The sequence below is a fragment of the Lissotriton helveticus genome, chromosome 5_1 (genome assembly GCF_964261635.1).
Source record: "Lissotriton helveticus chromosome 5_1, aLisHel1.1, whole genome shotgun sequence".
In the NCBI taxonomy this organism is placed as follows: domain Eukaryota; kingdom Metazoa; phylum Chordata; class Amphibia; order Caudata; family Salamandridae; genus Lissotriton; species Lissotriton helveticus.
In genome coordinates this window covers 1,040,603,115-1,040,625,897 of record NC_136065.1, presented here as the reverse complement: position 1 = coordinate 1,040,625,897, position 22,783 = coordinate 1,040,603,115, and the positions used below count along the sequence as shown (strand labels likewise).

The following is a 22,783-nucleotide window of genomic DNA, read 5'->3' as shown; positions in this document are numbered from 1 at the left end:
CGTATCTTTATATGTGTGCAGCTGTCTCTCTGCTCCACTCCTGTTCTGCCGTCTCTACCTGTGCTCTTGTCTATTTGCTTCGCTCTTGCACTGCTGACTTCCTGCTTCACTCCTGCTCTGGTGTCTCCCTGCGCAACTGCGCGTGCTGCTGTCTCTTATCGTAACTCCTGCCCTGCTCTCTCCCCTTGTCGCATCTGCTTCACTTCTTCAATGCTGTCACCCAGCTCCACTGCTATGCAGTTTTTCTCTCTTCTGATGTGCTGCTGTCTCTCTTTGCTGTAGAATCATGCTGCTGTCACTTCATTCCAATCTTGTGCTGCTGTCTCTACAGCTGACTGTAAACTACAATGATCAAAGCACGTGGCGTGACTTCATGCTTCCCTTTGCCCAAAACAGCATTGCAAATTAAACCTTGGGTGAGAAGGTGAGCAGTGCACATTCAGTCTCAGGATGGCCTCCTTAACACTCCTTGGAGCATAGCTCGAAATATATACAACATTATCTCTTTTGTCATGTGTGGCAAACAAGCAAAACATTTTTTGAGTGTTTTTTGAAGAAGGAAATTGGAATTCTGAGTTTAAAGGCTTTATTCAGCCTTGGCAGGAGGGCAGTGAACTGAAGCCATATTTACTAATTCTTGAAGACACCGTTGCGTAGAGCAAGGCGATGCACGACACCCAAGGACTGTAGTGAGATTTACTAAGCCACGAAAAGTCATTTTGCGTGGCTTCAGGGGCATAGTCAACCCCTCCCTTTAGCAGCTACAACAGGGGCGGGGTTTTTGTCTCTGTGTCTTTCCCTCAACCCAGTGTTACATCCCCTCCTGTCCTCCCACTCTGTTGCTTATTTGTTCCCTTCCCTGCTGCTTGAGCATTCCTCTCCCACATACCACTCACTTGCACATTACCTCTATGTGCTCCAGCTGCAGGTGGCTCTGCAGGTTCTGCTCCATTTCTGGTGTACCATCGGCTGTACTCCCAGCCCCTTTGGCTGACATGGAAAACATGTAAACAAATCCTTCTCCGGTGAGTCCTGGCTCTCTTTCGCCTTCTCTTGTGGTTCAATGATCTGAGGAAATAGATATAGAGGAGCCACAGCAGTTGGAACACCTGCCTCAACTCTGTCCCCAAGGTGGCTAATTTGGTATTTCAACTTTTCCTGAATACCTTTGATACTTCGGATTTGGGATTAATGGTTACATTTGTGTGCCTCCCCATCCTATTCTATGAAGAGTAGCTATTGCTCATAATCTGTTCTATTTTTAGGATCTTTGGCCTCATTTACAATATTTTGAAGCATGGCAGTGCAGCAACCCTTCCTGCTGTACTGCTATGCGTCAAAAGAAAAGGGCAGGAATGTGCCGTATCTACAAGATATGGCGCATTTCTGACCTTTTCCACTGCACAGGCATACAATGAGCTTCCATGCGCCAATCCAGGCACTCTTGCACCATGGTGCAAGCAAGGTGTCTACATTGTAGGGATGATTGTTTTTGTGCAGAATGGGACACCTCCCTGCACAAAAACAATCACAAGAGGTTTTTCTTCTTACTGTGTGTGCTCCAGAATGAGGCACACATAGAAAAAGTAATAAAGAAAAGAAATAAGGTATTTCTCCTACTTGCGCCTCCCCTGGGGAGGCGTTGGCATCTGACGCATCCCCAGCTTTTTAAAACCTTGTAAATATGGGAATGCTCAGGTTCCATGTATGTTGCATGGGCACCCCCACAGCAACACCCATGTAATGCCCCTTACACGCAGAGTATTGCTTGACAGGAGTCCATATTTACAAGGCCATGAAAAGCCATGCAGGGTGGCTTTTCGTGGTCATGTAAATATGGGCAGGCACACGGCACCACTGGTTCATTGAAAGAAGTGATGCACCAGTGGGACAATGGGCTTGTAAATAGGCCCCATTCTGTTTTGGCTGCAACTTAGCTCATCTTTCCATGCCTAAAGTACCATGTTGTGTAAATGACTTTTTCCCATCCTTATTAGTGAGTCCCACAGACTCTCATACATATTTCTATACTTGTTTACCATATTGTTGGTACACATTATGGGCAGGAGTCCCTTTCAGTGAGGGAGTGTAACTAGTCTGGCCCCCTCTACCATTTCTTCTGACTCACTCATACTTGGGTACCAGGGAAAAAGGCACTGCAGGCCTTGTGCAACCCATGGAGGGAGGCAGGGAAGAAAAGGGGAAATGAGATAGGTTTCCCTTCAGTTATGTTTAATCTAACTGATCTTGTGACGGGAGGGGAGGGAGATATTGTGCACTCAAAGATCTCCTTGCATCTGACGAACCTTCAGTGAACACCCGAAGTGGCTTTTGAAGGGGTCAGGCAGCTAGAGAGCTGGTCTCTATATCTCACATGTTCGTCATTCAAGGGTTTACACTCTGGGTCTTGGAGCTTCTGCTTATCTTCCTCTTTGCCACAATTCTCGTGGAGAAGTGTGGCTCAATGGTTAGACCGGCAGACCCTGATGCAGAGGTCTGGTCCAGGACCAGGATTCAGTTCCCGCCACAGCGGGTCTTGGGCTCAATTTCCTCAGACCTGATAATTCTCGCCTCGGTGTCTATTCTAATCATGGGTCCCACTCTGCAACTCTGGGCAACAGCTTGCTTAATCTCCACAACGGCCCCAACAGCGCTGGGATGCCTGGCCTCACCTTGGGGGTGCCCAGGAGTGGACATTTCACAGGGAAAAGCCAGGAAGGGTTCTACAGCGGTATGCGTTACAGCGCCAGGACACCCATGGGTATTAGTGCGCTTTACAAGTACAAATTACATTTACATTACAATATTTCTAGAGCTCTCTCACTCTATACCATGGGTTCACGCTCAAACTCCTTTTCTATTCTTTGGACTCCACCAACCCCTACTTATTCAACCATTTTCCTTTATTTTTTCCCATGGTCTCCTATCCATTTAACATTTGTGTGCACCCTCTTTAATAAAACGTTAGCCACAAGTCAGTACCAGCCATGCAAACAAGCAACAAACAAACGGCAAGCTCAGTTAGACTTTACCTAAGTTTAGGTTTGATCTGTGCTCATACTTTAAGGCAATTCATCAGGTGCAGCACTTGGCCGTTCTCCACCCCAGATCGCCTGGAGAAACTTCTCCCTTACCTTTGGCACATTTGGATATGTTTAGAAATATAATTAACAGATTCTGCAAATTGAGACTTACTTAAGCACTTCTATACTCCTTATTTTCTTATTGTACCCAATTGGATGAGTTTTTTACCTCTGCCTTATTATCCATAATGTTTGTTGTATGCTGTTGCTTTTATTTTTGTCACATCTTGTTATATACGTAAAGCGTTTTGACCCTTGCTAGCCTCATACGTGTTACAAAAAACTGCTAAATAGGAATGGGACACAAAGTTGAAATAACGTGGAGTATTTGGCAGCTATACACTGGGGAGGTGTTCTTTGGGGTTAGCATTCCATTTTGATCTGTGATTGAGGCATGCAAGCCTGGTATCATGGAGAGGCCATGGTAGTAAAAGGGAGGGGCGGCATTTTTCAATTCTTGCCTAGGGCAGCAAAACACCTAGAAACTAAAAGTACATTCAAATCCTATACGATTTAAGGGGTTCACCGCGTGCACTATTCCGAAGGCCGGTGTCGTAAGAGTGCGCCTTTCAATCCAAAGCACTCACTCACTCATCACCGTGCACAGCCTTTGCCCCAATGCCTCTGTTTCTTCCTCATTTGTGGCCCGGCCTGGCGGTGGCACTAGGCCCTGACAGCAGCCATATAATTATTATACAAAATGTGCTCTTAAATATACACTTTAAATAAGGACGGGGTTTCTTGTGTTTACGTTGCAAAATCTACACATCAAGCCGTTGCACAGACGCGTGGGCTCCGGGGCCGGGGACGCCTGTTCATTTTATTTTCTAAACATGCCAGTGTTCTGCTAATGTTTGGTGCATTAACAGGTTTCAGTTCCAACAGAATTTCCCCGTCTTTTTGCCATTGACTTTTCACTTTTATTTACCGACTGCATCAGTGTAAGCAAAGGCCATCTGCTTCCCTGCTGCTATCCGGCACACTTTTAATTACCCGCCCCGCAGCCTAATAGAGATGATATATTATTAAACTAAATCTTTCTGACATTAAAAGTAATTATCTCCGAACGAGAGAGACACAGAGAGAGAGAGACACAGAGAGAGAGAGACACACAGAGAGAGAGAGAGACACAGAAAGAGAGAGACACAGAGGGAGAGAGACACAGAGAGAGAGACACACAGAAAGAGAGAGACACAGAGAGAGAGACACAGAGAGAGAGACACAGAGAGAGAGACACAGAGAGAGAGACACAGAGAGAGAGACACAGAGAGAGAGACACAGAGAGAGACACAGAGACACACAGAGAGAGACACAGAGAGAGACACAGAGAGAGACACAGAGACAGACAGACAGAGACAGACAGACAGAGACAGACAGAGACAGACACACATCTGGTGGCCAAATCTCAAAACATAAAATCAGATAACGTGCAATACCGGCTTCCCTGCTTATCCAAACTGTGTGATCCTAGGCAAACATTTTATTCCACAGAGCTTCATTTTTAGGTTGAAGCCTACCAGACGGTGCAGCTATTTGGTTTGCTCATGACATCGTGGGGAAATTCTGAAAGCTTCTCTGGGAATACATTTCACCTATTGCTTACCATTGTCTTTGTAGTTTGTAACTCACAGTTGCCTGCTTTTTATTTTCTGGTTTTAGTTGCTTTGGGCTGTCCAGCTTGAGTACAAGCGTGGTTCCCAATGCTTTGTGAAGGCTGTTTCCCAACTGCTGTGCAACTTCTTCTACTCTTAGAGCTGAGATTTCCATGAAAGTCCTATAGTCTGAATTCAGCACCTGAGCATAATAGGACGGAATGTATGAAGCTCTGTGGGTATACTGAATAAGCAGCTACCTATGTTATGCCATCTATTAATGCAATAACTGCACTTTCACAATTGCTTTATTAACCTTCCTGCTTTCTCAAATTTGCTTCAAAATGCACGATTTTTCTTCTTTTTTTAAAAAAATGTCTTGGGGGGGGGTAATCCTCCCAAACCCCCCTTTTGGGGTTCGTGCTCGCTCGCTGCGCTCGCTCGCTACGGTCCAGCATGCTAATCACTTTGCGCCCCACCACTTTCAAATGTCACCCACCGCCCCTGAAAAGGGGGGTCCCAAAACGTGTTTTCCCCATGTTAATTTCCATAGGGCGGTTGGACTCACTTTTAGCCCGAACGGCTGAATGGTTTTCCACCAAACTTGGCAAAATTGTAGGGACTGGTAGCCCGATGTGCCTTTGCTATGTCTCAAGATATGTGCTCCAGTGGTTTTTACGAAAATTAACTTTGAAAAAATATTTAATTTGCAAAGGAACAAAATGAGGGGGTTCATTTTGCCATAGAAATTATGATTAGTGCTGAAGAAAGAAAAATTAGGGCACATTTTGAGTGACTTCTCAAATCCTCTTATATTTCATTAAAAAAATTCGGATATGCAGTCTCCCAAGATGGCCACCAGAGACAAAAGAGCCCAAATGTAGCCCAAATATCAGCCAGATGTAGCCCAACTATAGCCCAATGACAGAATGTCCCAGAGTGTTCTAAAGAACAACTAGAACGCTAACAGTCTTACTTATGACAAAAGTATGGCACACCTGAAGTCATCTTGATTGGAATAAAGTGGTAACACTTAATACATTTAATTTGAAAAGGAACAAAATGAGGGGTTTCATTTTGCCATAGAAATTTTATATATATATATATTCACTGAAAAAACCATAGGTTACACACCAGTTATAGTTAGGAATTAGCATTTAAAAAACCTTTGAAATTCACTGAAAAAACCATAGGTTTCACACCAGTTATAGTTAGCTGGAAATTTTACTCGCATAAAACCATTGAAATTCCCACGTTATAGTTAGTTGGACTCACTATAACTTGCACGTCTGCAATGCACTGCTGATGACGTCACATATTACATCACTCATGCATATATTTAAATATTTAAACATTACTCGCTAATATATGTATTCACTAAGATACACTTAATAAGCCAGTTAACCAATCAAATTTTTTTTAAAACACTGAAAAAACCATAGGTTTCAGGCCTTATATAGTTAGGAATTAGCATTTAAAAAACCTTTGAAATTCACTGAAAAACCATAGGTTTCAGGCCTTATATAGTTAGGAATTAGCATTTAAAAAAACCTTTGAAATTCACTGAAAAAAACATAGGTTTCAGGAGTTATATAGTTAGGAATTCGTTTTTAAAAAACCTTTGAAATTCACTCAAAAAACTATAAGCTTTAGTGGTGTTATAGTTAGCTGGACATTTTATGAATCACTGAGTGGATGTTTAGATACTTGTATTGCTGTGACAATAGATTTAAATATGATACTCTGTATTTTACAAACAGTGATGAAAAATTGTAATAGTGTATGAAAAGGTGTATGTGATTGTCACGTGGATGATGTCATCAGTGATGTCATCAGTGATGTCATTTGAGATGTCATCAGTGATGTCACTGACCATGTCATGAATGATCTAATATGTGACATCATCAGCAGTGGATTGCGGGTGCGCGAAATATAGTTAGTACAACTAACTATATAGGAGCAATTTCATTGGTTTTGTATGAGTAAAATGTCCAGCTAACTATAACACCACTAAAGCTTATAGTTTTTTGAGTGAATTTCAAAGGTTTTTTAAAAACTAATTCCTAACTATATAACTCCTGAAACCTATGGTTTTTTCAGTGAATTTCAAAGGTTTTTTTAAATGCTAATTCCTAACTATATAAGGCCTGAAACCTATGGTTTTTTCAGTGAATATATATATATATATATATATATATATATATATATATATATATATATATATATATATATATATATATATATATATATATATGGACAGGGCACTCACAATGGTTTTCACAATTCGGGATATATACAGTTAAAAACCAAAACGTAACCCTTGGCAGTAGCTTTGAGTAATGGTGCTGTGACTAACAGACTAACTGCTGTCAGACTGTCATGAGTGTTTTACAACAGTGCCTCAGCATGATATATTAGATAGAATGGCATATATCAAAATAGGAGTGGCTAATATCTACTGCAATGTTTGAGTCATTAAAATCTGTGGAGGAGCTTTTTTTCCCGTTCTTACACAAATTATCTGTTGGGACACTTTACCATCAATAGTGGTAGAATGCTACTAATGTCAAACCCTGGGTGGGGTCCACCTTTCAGACAATCATCCCATGAACTCAACATAGTTTTGAAACTGGAAGGTGTATGTGCTATGAAATCCATAATTTGGTTTAGTGGGCGCATGAATTGGCGGCAAAGGATGTGCCCATTTCATTGTTCAAAAAATTGAATACTTGATTGTTCCTGAATGCAAAAGAATGCAACAGTACTTTTAGGAATAGGAGATACAAACACCAACGATTGGGCTGCGATACCTATGACCAGATAAAGATATATGTATTATTTCTCTCCTTGAGTGTGTGATAACAAGATGGTACCCTCTGCCAGACATGCATGATCTCTGAAAAAGACAAGTTAGGGTAAGAGATGAGTTGAAAAAGTCACAATAAGCTTGAACTTTCACATGCATGCATTTGCTCTAGTAGACATCATGCATGTTTTTTGCTTAAGCTCATTTCACACATTGAATGTTGTTTAGAATAAGGTGTTTTTTTAATAGTAAAAGGAAACAGGGTGATGCTGGTTTCTGCAAGGTGGTGGACAACAATATCACCGGCAGGTTAACATAGACTGGTCCCTGTGGTCACATGCATGGGACCCCACAAGAGAATCACGTTAGGCGCTCCCCTACTGTGTTTTGTTGTTAGAAATTCTATTCTTATTTTCTTATACATGTATAGATACCCCTAAAATACAGAAGGACCCTTTTTTCTAGTGAGAAGCTTTTGCCTCATTGAAGTGCATGGAATGCATGCCGTAATAGGCAAAGACACATACCTTTAGCCCTGAGGATAGCCGCAGACCCATATGGCTCGTTTTGAGGGCCGAAACATGTCAGCAAAAATCAGTGGTGATTGAGAGAATAAAGCTTAATCGGAACCCTGGACTTCTTTTTAATAAACCCACGGTACCATACTAATAAATGGTATTTCTGATAGGATGTACCACAAGGCTTTTTAGAAACTTTTCTTCTTTACTCAAACTGGATCCCTGCTTTATCCAGATAGATATTTTAAACAAGAACTCCCATTTGTGGTTCAGTCCACCCTGATTGCATTAACCTATCAGGGTGTGGCTAGTTGCCAATGATGAAGCATGCCACTATTTCGTGGGTGAGGCCTCTACTCCAAAATCTCTGGATTTTACAGTACAGTCTCTAAGTGGTTTCCTTGTTCTTCCTTTTTTCTAAAAAACTTGGCTACCCTTGTGTGTGAAGGTATATAGCTGCTCGTTCTACCATATCAGGTTCCACATTATTGTATAATATCTAGAGGTGTGCACTCATTGCTATATTAAAAGTGTGCTGTGCTGTAGCAGTGGAGCGGTCTGGCCGGTTCAAAGCGAGAATTGGTGATATGTCATGTTCCTGTCTTAGTAACCGGGCTAATCATTTGATGATTTTGTCGCCCTCTCTGTGGCATCGCTGTTGGTAACCCCTCACTGTTAGCTTATCCAGTCTTTCAGAATGATTGTTAGAACAAACAGAAGTTCAATTTCCATATTGCAAAAGAATCCTCACAATTTTCCACAAATAATTTTCCACCTCCTGGTTCGTGGTTGTTGCAGAGTTACAAACAGTAAACAAGCAGCTAATATTTCTATCTAAGAAAGGAGGCAACCCTATTTGTGCCGGGCTCTGGCGGCACATTGGATGGCAGTCACTGCCCTGGGCAAAACACCAGTTACGTGGGTACAAAGCAGCAACATTCATGAACTTGCAGGCGGCACCATGCAGCCCCCTGATGGTGCCCATCAAGGGTTCTAAGTGGGCTGGATCCCTACAGGTCTCAGACCCGGTGGTAAATATAAATGGGCATTGAAACTGCTTTTTTGGGTCCTATATTCATGTCCTTAACGTTATAGGAACAAACACTTATCGATTTTCAATTAGTACAGAAGGTAATCCTTGTCAGTAACTTAATTGCTGTTTATAATTCACATGCTGTACTTAATCTTGCATTTCCTGTGAGTGTTTGCTATTTCTATAATATTGTGTTTCTATACTTTTAGTTTGTGGAGCACTTTACTCTGTATAGTGCATACTTTTAGACTGAATCGCCTCAGGTTTTTAAAACTGGCGACTATTGGAGACTCTGGAGTGGAGGCTGAAGGCAATGAGAGTTTTTCACAGCACCTGTCAGTGACTCAGAAAGGTGGTAGAATACATGGTCATTCAATCCTTGGCCTCTCTGCAGAGAGCACAGAAGCAATTGTCACGTTTTTTCAGATTCAATGGTGATTTTGTGCATATGAGCGTGAAGTTCACTAATGTCAAAATATTGACAAGGAGATTTTAAAAGAAAATGCAGTGCTTACAGGTGAGTAGGTTTGTTTTGTGTCAGGGGTGGTGAATTGTAGGAGAATAGCATTCAGGAGAGAGTGAAAAGAGGTTGCTGAAGAGTAGAGTTGAGGTGTAAGCTATACAAAGGAGATGTGCAGAGAAAAAGAGCATACAGTTCTAATAGTGAATACAATTGGATCAGTTATGACCCTTTGAACACCCTCGCCCATTTTATAGGCCTCTGTAATGTTTAATTCACTTTCATAATTTCAGAATGAAAACATTTTCAACATTAGTTACAAAAAAATTCTTATAACTCAATCTTAAACTGCTAACAACCATTGACAAAGCACTAGTCTTTGTTGATGTTAGGTGTATTTCTGTCGTGCTATATAGATCTGGATACAGTAACCGAAAGCTGTGAGAGGCACAAAAAGACCGATTGGTTGACAGACAGTGCAAATCACAGAAATGTAGTTTAATTTAAGACACGTTCTTAATTACATAGGCCACGCCCATTTAAAGTTCCCCACTTTTATGCGCCCCGTTTAAAGCCCATGTGCCCGAGTATCGCTAACTCTGAACACCCGGAATTAACTGTATGCAGCAGCAGCCCAGTGCACCTCGTACACAACCGACTTCCTTCTAAAGTACCTACACCAAGCCCAGGATAGGAAGCAATAATATGGCAACTTTCGAAGAGGACTTGAACAGGACTGTGTGGCCTCCGCAGCCAATCAGTACTTCGGGATTCACGAATCGCACTTGGATTGGATAAAGAGCTCTCAAAGCTCCAATCATAGGCCACTTTACACATGATGTGTTCAGCCGTGGGATTGGTTATTATTCATCCCGGAAATGCTAAACAAAACATTACAGAGAGGTGCCAGCTGTTCTGAACTCATCTACAAATAGCGGATATTTTGCTGAATTTACTGACAGTCCATGTAAGTAGTGGGCAGGCGAGCATCTTGATTGCGCCATTTAAGATCGGAGTTGAATCGTGATTGAGCGGTCTCGTTGTTTGATGCATGCTGCTTTTGTTTTTCTTTGCTGAAACTGTCAAACGCCGGAGTTCCTGTTATGCTTATTATTTCACTGAATGTTAAAATCTTTCGTCGACTAGGATGAACCGCCATCTCCAGCCTGTAATTCAGACCTTAGGCGATGCTACTTATATCCTTTGTGTGCTCTGTAGGTTATTATTACCGGATTAGACTCTGTAACTCACGACTTGCGGTACCAACCACTTGCTTGCAATAAGACTGACGCGCTGTACAGGTTACCTGTAAATAATTAGCATTCTTCTAAACACGATAAAGCTCGTTTCACCTATAGACACTTCTACGTGTTAATGTTATTCATTAGTTGATGTTTGGTACATAAGCAGGGCACATATCAACGATAAATAGGAACTGCAATGAGCAGTCATTGTTTATACGGAGCGCCGACCAATTTATCCTCGCATAGCCACAGGCTTCAACCTGGCTTCTCCCACTGTTTGACTAACTGCCAACGGGTTCGAAACCGGGCACCCTGAAAAATTTAAACCAAGCGAGTCGGGGTGACATGCGTTAATGGTAGCATCGTACTTCCACCCATTTAGTGCAATGAGTACGTTATTCACGTTTGTTTAGTGTATAATGTAAAATGTCCTAACCATTGTGTCTGAAAGTTTCAATTTGTCTAGTTTCAAGCTTGTCAACAACCACATTAAACACATTTAAAATAGACATATTTAAATGCACATTCAGAAGACCAGTCAACCCATCAATAAACGCATCAATTATTTCTTACATACGCAAACTAGCCACAATAGACTTGGATGCCTTAGCACCTTTCACTGAATGTTCCCCCATGCCTGAAGTATGTATTCCAGCATCTGCCATCGTCCATCAAGCCGTCCTGACTAAATTGGGGGCTGAAACAGCAACAAAAGGACTTCGGATAGAAATCAACACCCTTTTCTTATTTCTCGGTCTATATTCACCTGTTCTTACTTCATATTTCTTCAAGCACTAAACCATCCAGGAAACCGAGATAGGCAATGGACTTAGGGGCATATTATCAAGGGGGTTTATCTCCGCTTTTTTGGCTTTAAAAGCCAAGAAAGCGGAGATAAAATTATCTCCCTATTACCTAGCTGTCGCTAACACCAGTTAGCGACAGCTAGTAGGAGATAGCGACCATCTTGGGCCCCACTTTGCATGTCAGTGATATTTATCACTAATGACATGCAAAGTGGGCGTGCCAAGATGTTAGCGACTGGAAACAGTCGCTAACATCGCTATCTCCTATTACCAACTTATGGAGATATTCGCGCTAAGCGCGAATATCTCCAAAAGCTAACACCTGCCCCTGAGCAGTTCTTAGCCATGTTATCCAATGGTAGGTGGATAACATGGCTAAGAGCATTAGCTCGGTAATGCATGAATATCGCTGACCTTTCAGCGATATTCATGCATTTCGGCCGATTTTTATCGCTTAGGAGATAAACCTTGGTAATACCAAGGTTTATTTGCGATAAAAATTGCCGCAGCTCAGCTGTAAATTTTTGTCTCTAACCAAGCAATAGCGATAATTATCGCTATTGCTTGGTAATATGCCCCTTAGTTCGTCTGGCTAAAACGGTAGCTACCCATTCAATTGTAAAAATCATTTAATCGAGATCCTAGGCTTTGACATTAGAAACTCGGTGATAGTTAAACTTAAAATGATTGCTCGTTTAGCTGACTGTTGCTTTCTGGAGAGATCTTCACTTGATTTCCGCTGCTGCTGAAACCTCAACACACAAAATTGGGTGTTCCTTGGTTTTGGATGAATGGCAACATCTGATTCCTCTGAGCCGTATGATGCCTGATTTGATTTGGGGACAGTTAAGTGTTCTCTTGATATGCAGTATCTATAAGTATTCACCGTAACATTGTCATCCATCAACTTAGACAATACATTTATTGAATGTACTACATAAGTCCTTGTACATAAACCTTGGCAACACTAGAATATGTATCCTGTACGCTAGACAGTTCTGGTAACTTAATGCTCGTCACTGACATCTAGTGTGATTTGCATTGCCCTGGTCCCTTGCTCATGGGGAGAATGTTTGAATCATTCAGCATTCCATCCACCATTTGTTGCAGTTACACTTTTCGCCCTAAGTGGGATGGGTATGCCCAAGTGTGGGTCCCTTGCTCACTGTGCCACTGGATTCAAGCTAGCCTCGCTGATGAAGGGTGACATACCCCGAAACCGGTCCCAGGATGCTTGTTTCCAGTCCAGGGAGGACCTGGCTTGGCAGTTCGGTCTGGACTGTTCCCATGAGGCACAGGGTCAAGGCTGATTTGCATATGGCTGGGTCCAATCTGGGGTGGCGTAGTGGGCAAAAGAACAACGGATTTGACCCAGATCTCTTGACTGGGGAGAATGTTTGAATCATTCAGCATTCCGTCCATCATTTGTTGCAGTTACACTTTTCGCCTTAAGTGGGATGGGTGTGCCCAGACTTGGGTCCCTTGCTCAGAAGTGCATTCTTTTTGTACGTTTATCCTCTCCCTTTGTAACCCAACATTACTTTTGCTTATCCAGCTGCTTCGCTCCGTTTCAATGCTCAAACTTCAATATATTAAATATCCCAAAAATGAATATGTTCCTGTAAGCCTAAATGCAGTGTTTGATTTCTTGCATATATTACATTCCTGATCCGCTTTGCCATTCAGTTTTTAACCATGTTCTTTGCATAATATCATTGGCTTTCAAATTCACGCTAAAGACGTCAACCCTGAGTTATTCCCTGGTTTCTCTGTTTTAGGGGTCATCACATTTTTATTGGAACCGAGCACATGGCCAGTCGCTTCACACACTAACATGGGGTCAGTTGGCAGCTGTGCATTAACTTTGAAAAGCTGCTCTAAGATCTGCCTCTGTTAACCCAAATGTTGGAATGTTTCTAAAACCATAAATAACACCCATTTATTCATCTCTTGACATGGTGGAAGGGCCATGTGCTGGCACTCTGTTGGACTTGGCCCTTTTTGCATGGTCATCCCTGAACGTTTTGCTTTCCTCCTAGTCTTTTTTCTGACCTGGTGTTGGTAGTTTTAGGACTCTAGGCACTTTAGCACTGCGGTCCAGTGTAAAGTGCGTGTACTCTCTATGGTAAACATGGTAAGCTTGGTCTGCACCTGTTTGGCATATTTAATTTACCTGTCAGTCCCTTGTAAAGTGGTATCTCGGATACACAGGGCCAGTAAATTAAATTCTACTGGTGGTCTTGCAGCGCTGCTTGCGCAACCCACTAAAGTAGCCTTTCAAACCTGTCACAGAGCTCTGCCATTGCAGAGCCTGTGCATGCATTTTACTGCCGCTGTGACGTGGCACATAAAGTGGGTGCCACGTCTGTGACCCCCCTTTTTACTGCATGTCAGTCACCCCTAAGGTAGGCCCTAGCTAGCCCTTTGGGCAGGGTGCATTGTAGGGAAAAGGTAGGACATGTACCGTAAGTGTGTGACATGTCCTGGTAGTGACAAACAGCCATTTTGGTTTCTCACTGCTGTGAGGCTGCCCTCTCAAAGGAATGCATTGGGGATTCCCTGATTAGTGTTTCAGTGGTAATTCCTGATATGAGAGGAGCAGCGTGATCAAGTTTGGTATGTTTGGAATAGTGATAATATAGGCTGCGTAATGGTGTGCGCAGATTTATGATCGCTATTTTAGAAATGCCACTTTTAGAAGTTATTTGTTATTTGTTATTGCGAGTTTATATCGCGCCAAATCACCTACAGGTCTCAGGGCGCTTTTACCTCATGACATAATAACCAAAGTACTGAGAGGGGTAGAGGAAGGAACAGGATTACACTAGGTTGTGTGCTGTTCTAAAAAGGTTAGTTTTCAGGACTTTCCTGAAACGGAGTAAGTTGCCCTCCTTTCGGAGTGCCTCAGGCAGGGCGTTCCACAGGTTCGGTAGCACAACCAAAAAGGATCTCCCTCCCATTGTAGCCAGTTTGAAGCGTGGGCAAACAAGGAGTTGGGCATCTGAAGACCTAAGACTTCTTTCCGGTCTATATACCTCAATCCGTTCCTTGATGTAGGCCGGGGCCTGCCCATAGATGGCTTTATGGGCTATACAGAGGCTTTTAAAGATGGACCTCTGCCCGATTGGCAGCCAGTGTAGACTCTTTAACAGTGGGGAGGCATGCGCTCTCCTCGGGAGATTAAAAATGAGCCTGGCGGCATCGTTTAGGACTACTTGGAGTCTGTTAATTAGCGTCTTTGGCAGACCCAAGTAGAGCGCATTTCCATAGTCGAGTCTTGACACTATGGTGGCAGAAACCACTGTGCGAAGCATCGACTCGGAGAGGAGAGGAACTAGTTTGCGCAGCTGTCTTAAAAGACCAGTGCAGGTACCGACTACAGTGGAAACCTGGTTGGTCATTGAAAGAGCACTGTCCAACTTAATGCCAAGACTTTTGACTGTGGTGGCTGGCTGTGGAGTTGGGCCCAACTCCTGGGGCCAGAACATGTCACTCCAGGACGAGCACTTGGATGGTACTATCAGCACCTCTGTTTTTTCTGGGTTAATTTTTAGCTGGTTAGTAGCCATCCAGTGAACTGTGTATCTAAGTATGTCCTGGGCGTGTGACTGGGCTTGTATGGTGTCATCTATGCCCAACAGTAGCTGTGTGTCGTCGGCATAGTTGAACACCCGACAGCCCATCTCCGCTAGTGTGTTAATCAGAGGCTGCAGGTATAGGTTAAACAGGAGTGGGGATAGCGCTGAGCCCTGGGGGACACCACAGGTCAGACCTCCCACTCCTGATAAGCTATCTCCCATCTGGATTCTCTGGGTTCTCCCAGATAAGAAGGATTCCAGCCACCTAAGAGCTGAGCCCTGAATCCCAACCCCAGCCAGCCTGTCCAGTAGAAGCGTATGGCTGACAGTATCGAACGCCGCTGATAGGTCTAACAAAATCAGGGCGCTCGGTCTCTTACTGTCAGCCATCCTTCTGAGCTCGTCCAGCACCGAGAGCATGACAAGCTCGGTGCTGTGATGTGCGCGAAAGCCTGCCTGCCTCTCATGGAGTAGATGGTTAAACTCCAGGAAGCTAGACAGAGATTTAAGCACATGTTGCTCAAGGACTTTGGACAAGAAAGGCAGCTGGGATATGGGCCTATAATTTTTTAAGGCGTTGGGATCTGCCCCCACTTTCTTTAGCAACGGTCTTACACGAGCTTCTTTGAAGCTAGTGGGGAGCCTGCCGGTGCTCAAGGATTTGTTCAGTGTGGCCAGGATATGGTCCTCTAACATAGGTCGTGCCAAGCAAAAAATGCTAGGAGGACAGGGGTCTGCTGGGGAACCTGATTTTGTCTTCCTCATCAGCGATTCGAGGGTTAGTGAGTCCATAAGGGGAAATGATGCTAAGCAACTGGCAGCAGGGTATGAGATAGCCTGTTGCTCGACGGGGCCATGCCCCATATTTTTTATTTCGAGCATAATGGCGTCTACTTTATCCAGAAAATATTTCTGGAAAGTATCACAATTTATGCTGCTGTTTATATCCTGAGCTTTTTTAGTTAATTCCTTCAGGATTTTAAACGTTTCCTTTTGAACATTGGTCGCCCTATTTATACGAATCTCATAGAATGAGGCTTTAGTTTCCTGGGTGGATTTTTTATAGCTGCGAAGCGCCTTGTTATTTACAACAAGGGGTGGTGATGGACAGAGTCTCTGAATTAAGCAGAGTACTCTCACCCAGTCAAGAGATCAGGGCTAGATCCAACACCGTTTTTTAGGTCATTGCACCATCCCAGTTTCAGAACCTGGCTGTATGCAAATTAGTCTGTCCCTGGCCCAGTGCATCATGGGAACAGGGCAGACCAGACTACAACAGCCAATTCTTACACTGGGAAGGAAACAAGCTTCCGGGGACCGGTTTCTGCCATTTCAGGCGTCTTCGGCCCGGCTTGCTTGAATCCTGATGGTGCAATGAGCAAGGGACTCACATCTGAGTATACCCTTCCACGCTTAGGGTGGACAAAATTATTTACAACAAGGGGTGGTGATGGACAGAGTCTCTGAATTAAGCAGAGTACTCTCACCCAGTCAAGAGATCAGGGCTAGATCCAACACCGTTTTTTAGCTCATTGCACCATCCCAGTTTCAGAACCTGGCTGTATGCAAATTAGTCTGTCCCTGGCCCAGTGCATCATGGGAACAGGGCAGACCAGACTACAAAAGCCAATTCTTACACTGGGAAGGAAACAAGCTTCCGGGGACCGGTTTCTGCCATTTCAGGCGTCTTCGGCCCGGAGACTCTGTCCCTCACCACCCCTTGTTGTAAATACTTTTAGAAGTTGGCATTTCTGGGTGCTATGTGTCTTTGCCTGATGTGTATTGCATGTCTGGCTCTGGAGTGACAGGGGCTGGTGAGGTGTGTGGCTCCAGTGGGGCAGGGTGAGTCAGCACTAGGCTGAATGGGCAGATCTGCATTTGGAGTAGTGGGAGCAGTAGCCCCTGACCCTGAATAGGTCTGTACCAGCCTTGTTCATTGCTGGCTCCGCCCCCCGTGGTATGTCTGAGGACAGAGCCCAACCTGACAAAGGATGGTGTGAACACTGTAAAGAAAATGCTCCCAAACCCCCCCCCCCCCTCTCCCCCCGAATCCAGTTGGGACTGGATCCCCAAGCCCTGTGCCAGGGCAGAACAAGGACCAACCTAGTATAAATATTGGGGCTGTGACTCCATGTAAGTGTGCTTACTTGTGCCTACTTGGAGCTGTGAGGCTGAAGGACTGCTGGGCAAAGAGGAACCGCCGGTGGACTCCGCTGCTGCTACCTAGAGGCCTCCACGTGCTGGCCTGCCTGTGCCCAGCTCTGGCCTTGGTGGCATTAGACTTTCCCCCTGGTTTACTGGGAAACTGCCTCCCAGTGCATCAAAGAGGGCGCTCGGCGCAAGGAGAACACTGCCAGGCTTGAGGGGGGTGATCTGCAGAAAGCGCGTGTGGAGCCCTTTTGCTTCGATGCCCTTGAGCCTTAGAAGGTGCTCTTGTTTCCTGGCGCAGCGTGGAGCGCCTCAGGATTTCCTTTAGTGCCCCCGGGATTTGAGCCTTTAGCGTGGGCTCGTGTTGTGCAGTCTCCGCAGGGAAGATCTATTACTTTATTGCCCCAGCAACTTGGGAGGGTGCTTGCGGATTCTGCTGCTAGTAGCCCGAGCAGTGGCCTCAACCTTCCGAGACGCAGCGGGCACAGTGTGTGTTGCTCTGTGAGAAGCTGCCATTTCAGAGCGGTCGCTTGTTGGTGAGCTGTAACCTGGCAACTAGCCCCGCGGGGAGAAGCCGGAAGCCAGGCAGGGGCAGTGCCTGATTGTGGGCCGAGCCTCATGGGCTCCCACCAGCGGCGGTCATTCAGAGAGGGAGGTCGTTGACCTCCCCTGCCGGAAGTCTGGCGGAGTCCGGACTCTGCCCATGGGCGGAGCTCCCCTGAAGGAGGAGGAGACGGCGAAGCCACATGGCCAGGAGACACACGCAGGATGAAGAAGGATCCCTGCTGGGATCGACGAAGCAGGTGTGCAGGCTTTGTTAACATCGACACCGTACAGGCGCTGGCAGCTGCACATGTTTTATTCACTCCAGCACCGGGGGCATTCTCCATTTACGGAGCCAAAGCGAGTTGCACCCCCCACCCCCTTGTATACGGTGCCAGGGGAAGATGCCAGGTGAGGAGTTGAGTTGGCGTCACCATATATTGCCAGGGTAGCAGCTGCCCCTGGTGGTAGTGGGCAGCTGAGGTAGTAACCCTTGGCCCCACAGCCCTACTTAGGGGGCAAAGGCCTTTTGGGGGCTTGGAAGCTCGGGGTGAAATTCGACAGAGGCCCCTGAGCCAGGGTGGAGGAAGGAACCTTCACCAAACTACAGCGCAGTCTGGGTAGAAAGGGCCGAGGCACTGGGACTGCATTTGGGGGCCAGTGGGATCCTGGGGTCATGGGGCATTATAGGAAATGTATTTATGCCTGAGAGGAGCAAGAGGTGTAGTAATGAAGCACTGCGCTACTGCTGATACTTTTGTTATGACCCATGAGATGGATGCAAAATGTGTTTATGCCCAAGTGCTAATACCAGTAGTTACTGGTGGTGGTTTACTACTTGTACATTCCAATGGTTCTGACAGTGCCCCAATTGGCCCTGTCCTGTATATAATCCCCTGTAAAGTATTACCAAGTGCCAGGTGGCACAGTGTACATTTGTGATTATGATTCTAATGTGTTTTATGGACAATACAAAGACTATTTTTACATAACCTTGTGTGGAGTTTCTTTTGTGGTGTGCCTAGTGTGTCGCTGCTGTGTGTGTGTGTTGCGCAAACTCTTTTACACATTGCATCTGGGATAAGCCTGACTGTTCATGCCAAGCTACCAAAGGGGTTAGCAGGGGTTTTCTTCAGCGTGTAACTCCCTTGCCCTGACTAGAGTGGTAGTTTCTGCCTGGCTTAGGCGCTTGCCCTAGCCAATCAGAAATCCCATTTCTAACACACTCCAACAATGAATTTTGCAATATTTTTTAATACATTCTGTATTTTCTTTAATGTGCCAGTACTTTACTTTCCATTAATAGTAATGAAGGAAGCACTTAGACCTCTTTACAGTAACATCAAAGTCATTTCTTTTTCTACCTGCTATTCTGAGTTTATATGTGAAAGCAGAACATTTACAGTTTTTTTCTGATTTTTACCACTTTTGTTTACTAGACTCATTTTTCTTGTGAGAAAGTAAAAATCACCCAACGTTAAATGCTATGAATGGTTATAAATACACATTTGGCACATTTACTGTTATGCACTATCCTATATTTATGTTTTGTTTATGTAACTAAAGTACCTACTTTTGGTCAACTTCTCTCTTCTCTTTATGCATTTGAGTTACTATAACTTGAGTTAGTGTGCCTTATGTACTAAATAAGAAGTAGTACTCAACCCCACCTGCTTAACTGCCCCTCTCGACCTGAAAGATTTGGAGGGGGTGAATTGAAAATACTTTTCGCTGGGGCAGCTCGGCAAAAAGTGTTTGAAGAAGTCTGCTATACTTCCCTTACCCCATGTGTCTGTGTTATGACGTGCCATATACCTGTTGTTTTTCATTTTTTTGCCTTAGTGCTGTGTGACCCAGTGATTACAGCCCAAGCTGGATTTTCTGCATCAGGTTTTCATTGTGAATGGACAACCTACTTGTACCACCCCATCCCGTCCTTGTCTGGACAATTGGGGAATTCTAAATTCATTCTGCTAGATCAGGACACTACAAGAGAACAAGTTGAACAAAAAACATTCTGGCTGCTCTGACAGCTCTGTCCTTAGATCTGGCCAGATATCCATGTAGGATATCTGTTCCAAGCACATCGTAGTGACCATCTAAGAACCACTCATTTATGGTTGAAGCACTGAATAAACAGGCAGACACCATTTCAAACATGTATGGGGTGTATCTGTATTCCATATCCAAATTGTCCATTTACTTCTAGCCCCTTGCCTAGTTTAAGGAAGACGTGCACTTCACTGGTTGGTTGGAAAAATGGAGATTGAATGTGACTACTTAGTGACTGCATATTCACCAATTGCAGAATCTGCCATCTTGAAACTCGTTTGAATATGGTTGCTGTTTTCCTGGACTAATTACAGTCCACATTCATATTCCCCAGGATAGGCTTTCATTGGAAGACCTGATTTTTATTATTGTTTTCGAATCCCATTGCCAGTCTGAAGGAACTGCTGAATGACGAAAGTGTCTGTTCTCATTGTAGGGCCCCAATTTAAGCACATTGATTGTGGTGTATCTATTTCTTTTTTTGTCCTCATACCACCATTGTTTGCAAAGTGAAGGCTGACATCCGACCTGTACCACCCCAGGCCATTTGCAATAACACATATAGTCCTGTGTTCCAGCCCAACCAGCTTCCTGGTCGCTGGTTCCACACAGGTGTAATCATAGGACGCAAGGGATTAAGTTCTTATTATACCATTCCAGTTTAAAAAATCATCCCAGATCTTGGTATGTGTGCCAGCCTCGATTCCTAAGTCCATTTTGCAGATTGTTTTAACCGCCTGGAGCCAGTCTAAACCATGAGGTGGTGCAGAGTCTATCCAGATTTTTGCAAATCTCTCTCTTGGCGAGAAGGATCAGATAGAAGAGCAGGGTCCGCCTGTTCGCCGATAGGGGCAAGGTCGACTGATTCTCCAGTCCTATCATGAGCAGCGTTAAGCTCATTTTAATATTAGTACGCAGAATTTCGTTTATTGCTCTCTCGACCGAAGACCAACAGTCCTGTAACGGGGAATTCAAAAAAAATATGCCGATCATCCGAACTTAACATACCACATCTATGACATCTTGGGGCTACAGCTGTTACGAATTTTGCCAATTTTTGGGGTGTCCAATATAGCCTGTTGACTGTAAAAAAAAATGGTTCCTTTTCAGATTTGCTGGCTTGACGACCCTATAGAATAGTTTAAAAGAAAGTTGCCACATTCTCTGTGGCTCCGGCATCTGAATAGCACCATCCCAGATCTCATGTTGTGCTTTCAACTTCTTGTCTTCAGAGAACATCAGAGTCCGGTACCAGTCAGTAACTTTCTTCCTTCTCGGGCCTCATTCTGGAATTTCTTTTCATACTCCCAGATTCCACCTATCTCTCTCCTGTTTACCTCCCCCCCCCCAGGATAGCAACTGCAGGTATTTAAACCTTGAGAGGGAACCCCCTATCTTTGCCGACAAAATTTTCCATGGCACCACCTCTTTCATCACCATGGACCACCCCCATAGTTCAATTCCCGCCCTCCATAGTGGGATACTTAACTGGTCTTGCAGGAATACTGGTGTACCTGGTGAATCCCATATTGGTGCACCATCCGAAAAGTACCCCATTCCAAGTATGTTCCTTATTCCTACCCATAGGGTAAGTACTGCCTTCAGCGTCTTCAGCCTAAGTTTTAAAAAAAATAATTTCTTTGCCCCAAATTTATAAAGAAACCCTTTTGAGCCCCACTCCTTAACCATCTCCTCCAGTAGCTCACTCCACTCCAAGGGCCCCGGTGTACCTAAGAGAGCTCTGCAAATCTTAAACTGAAAGGCCATGCAATATAATCTTAAATCCGGGAGTGCCAACCTGCCTTCTCCCAATTTACGCTCCAATTTTTTCCAAGACAACCGTGCTTCCCTGGCTGCCCAGACAAAACTGCCCAATTTGCACTGTATTTTATCGATCAAGTCTTTGGGAAAAGTAAGAGGGACACAAATAAAGAGGTATGTAAACTTGGAAAGTGGCACCATGGAGAACATTGCGGCTGCGAGCTAGACGCTCGCGGCCGCGTGCGTCATTCGGAGGAAGCACTACCGGGAGAGAGCCGCAAGAGAGATGCCACAGGCGGAAAATAATAATTAAAACTTACTGCATTTCGGAATGTTGCGGACATGTGAGCCAGGTGGGCTTGCTGGGAGCCAGAGGCCGATTTTCGGAACCCCGGGGACGCAATGGAGGGAGGCAGCAGTGGAACTCCGACGTTTCTGGGAGGCCGGCGTTAGGACTGGGAGCATAGACAGAACAAGTCGAGCCTGCCAGCAGCCCTCTGAGGAAGTGAGGAAGCCGGCTGGAGATCGGAGGAACACATTAGGAGCGTGGAAGTGAAGAGAGCTGTGTGAGAGAGGGTGGCAGCCCTCGCATATGGAGACAGGTACTACCACGGAAGGTGAGGCTCCCTCCAGGTACACTTTGAGGACCAGGAACACTGGAGGTAAGACGAATTTTATACCTATTTTGTCTGATACAGTTTCAGGATCAACACAAGGATCAAAAGTAATCGTTAAGGCGAAGCGGGGGCGGCAAAGAGGGAGTCTCCAGACGAGGGGAGCAGGGAAATCACCAGGAAAAATCAGCAAGGGTTAAAATAAAGGCAAAACTGTAAGCACGCTCACCAAAATAAAAATTACTCCCTCACTTAAATCTTTTTTCGCATGCTTCCATATATGCGGAAAGATGGTGCAGGTCTTAATATGGAAGTAGCCACATCAGGTAACCATGCTAATTCAGAGGAAACCGCAATAAGCACGAAAAAGGGTTCAAATGGCGTCGGCGGTCCCTCACAATTGAATGAGCCTAGCTGTAATACCATGGCACTTCAAGAATAAGCTATAACAATACCCGTGAGCAACAGATTTACTGTGCTGGCACTATCTGGTGACCTAGAAGCTCCTGTTCAAGCTCAGAATGGAAATAGACAGAGCAGATTGG

At 44.5% G+C, this 22,783-nt stretch overlaps 1 protein-coding gene across 2 annotated transcripts in view; it reads left to right on the top strand.

The window, feature by feature from the left end:
* Nucleotides 1-10,344: 10,344 nt before the first annotated feature.
* Nucleotides 10,345-22,783, top strand: part of ZFYVE27 (zinc finger FYVE-type containing 27) — a 338,299-nt gene continuing 325,860 nt past the window's right edge. For both annotated transcript variants that reach the window (XM_078643569.1, XM_078643568.1), the window contains exon 1: nucleotides 10,345-10,459. The gene's annotated coding sequence lies outside the window, so the exon portion shown is untranslated. The remainder of the gene's footprint in view (nucleotides 10,460-22,783) is intronic.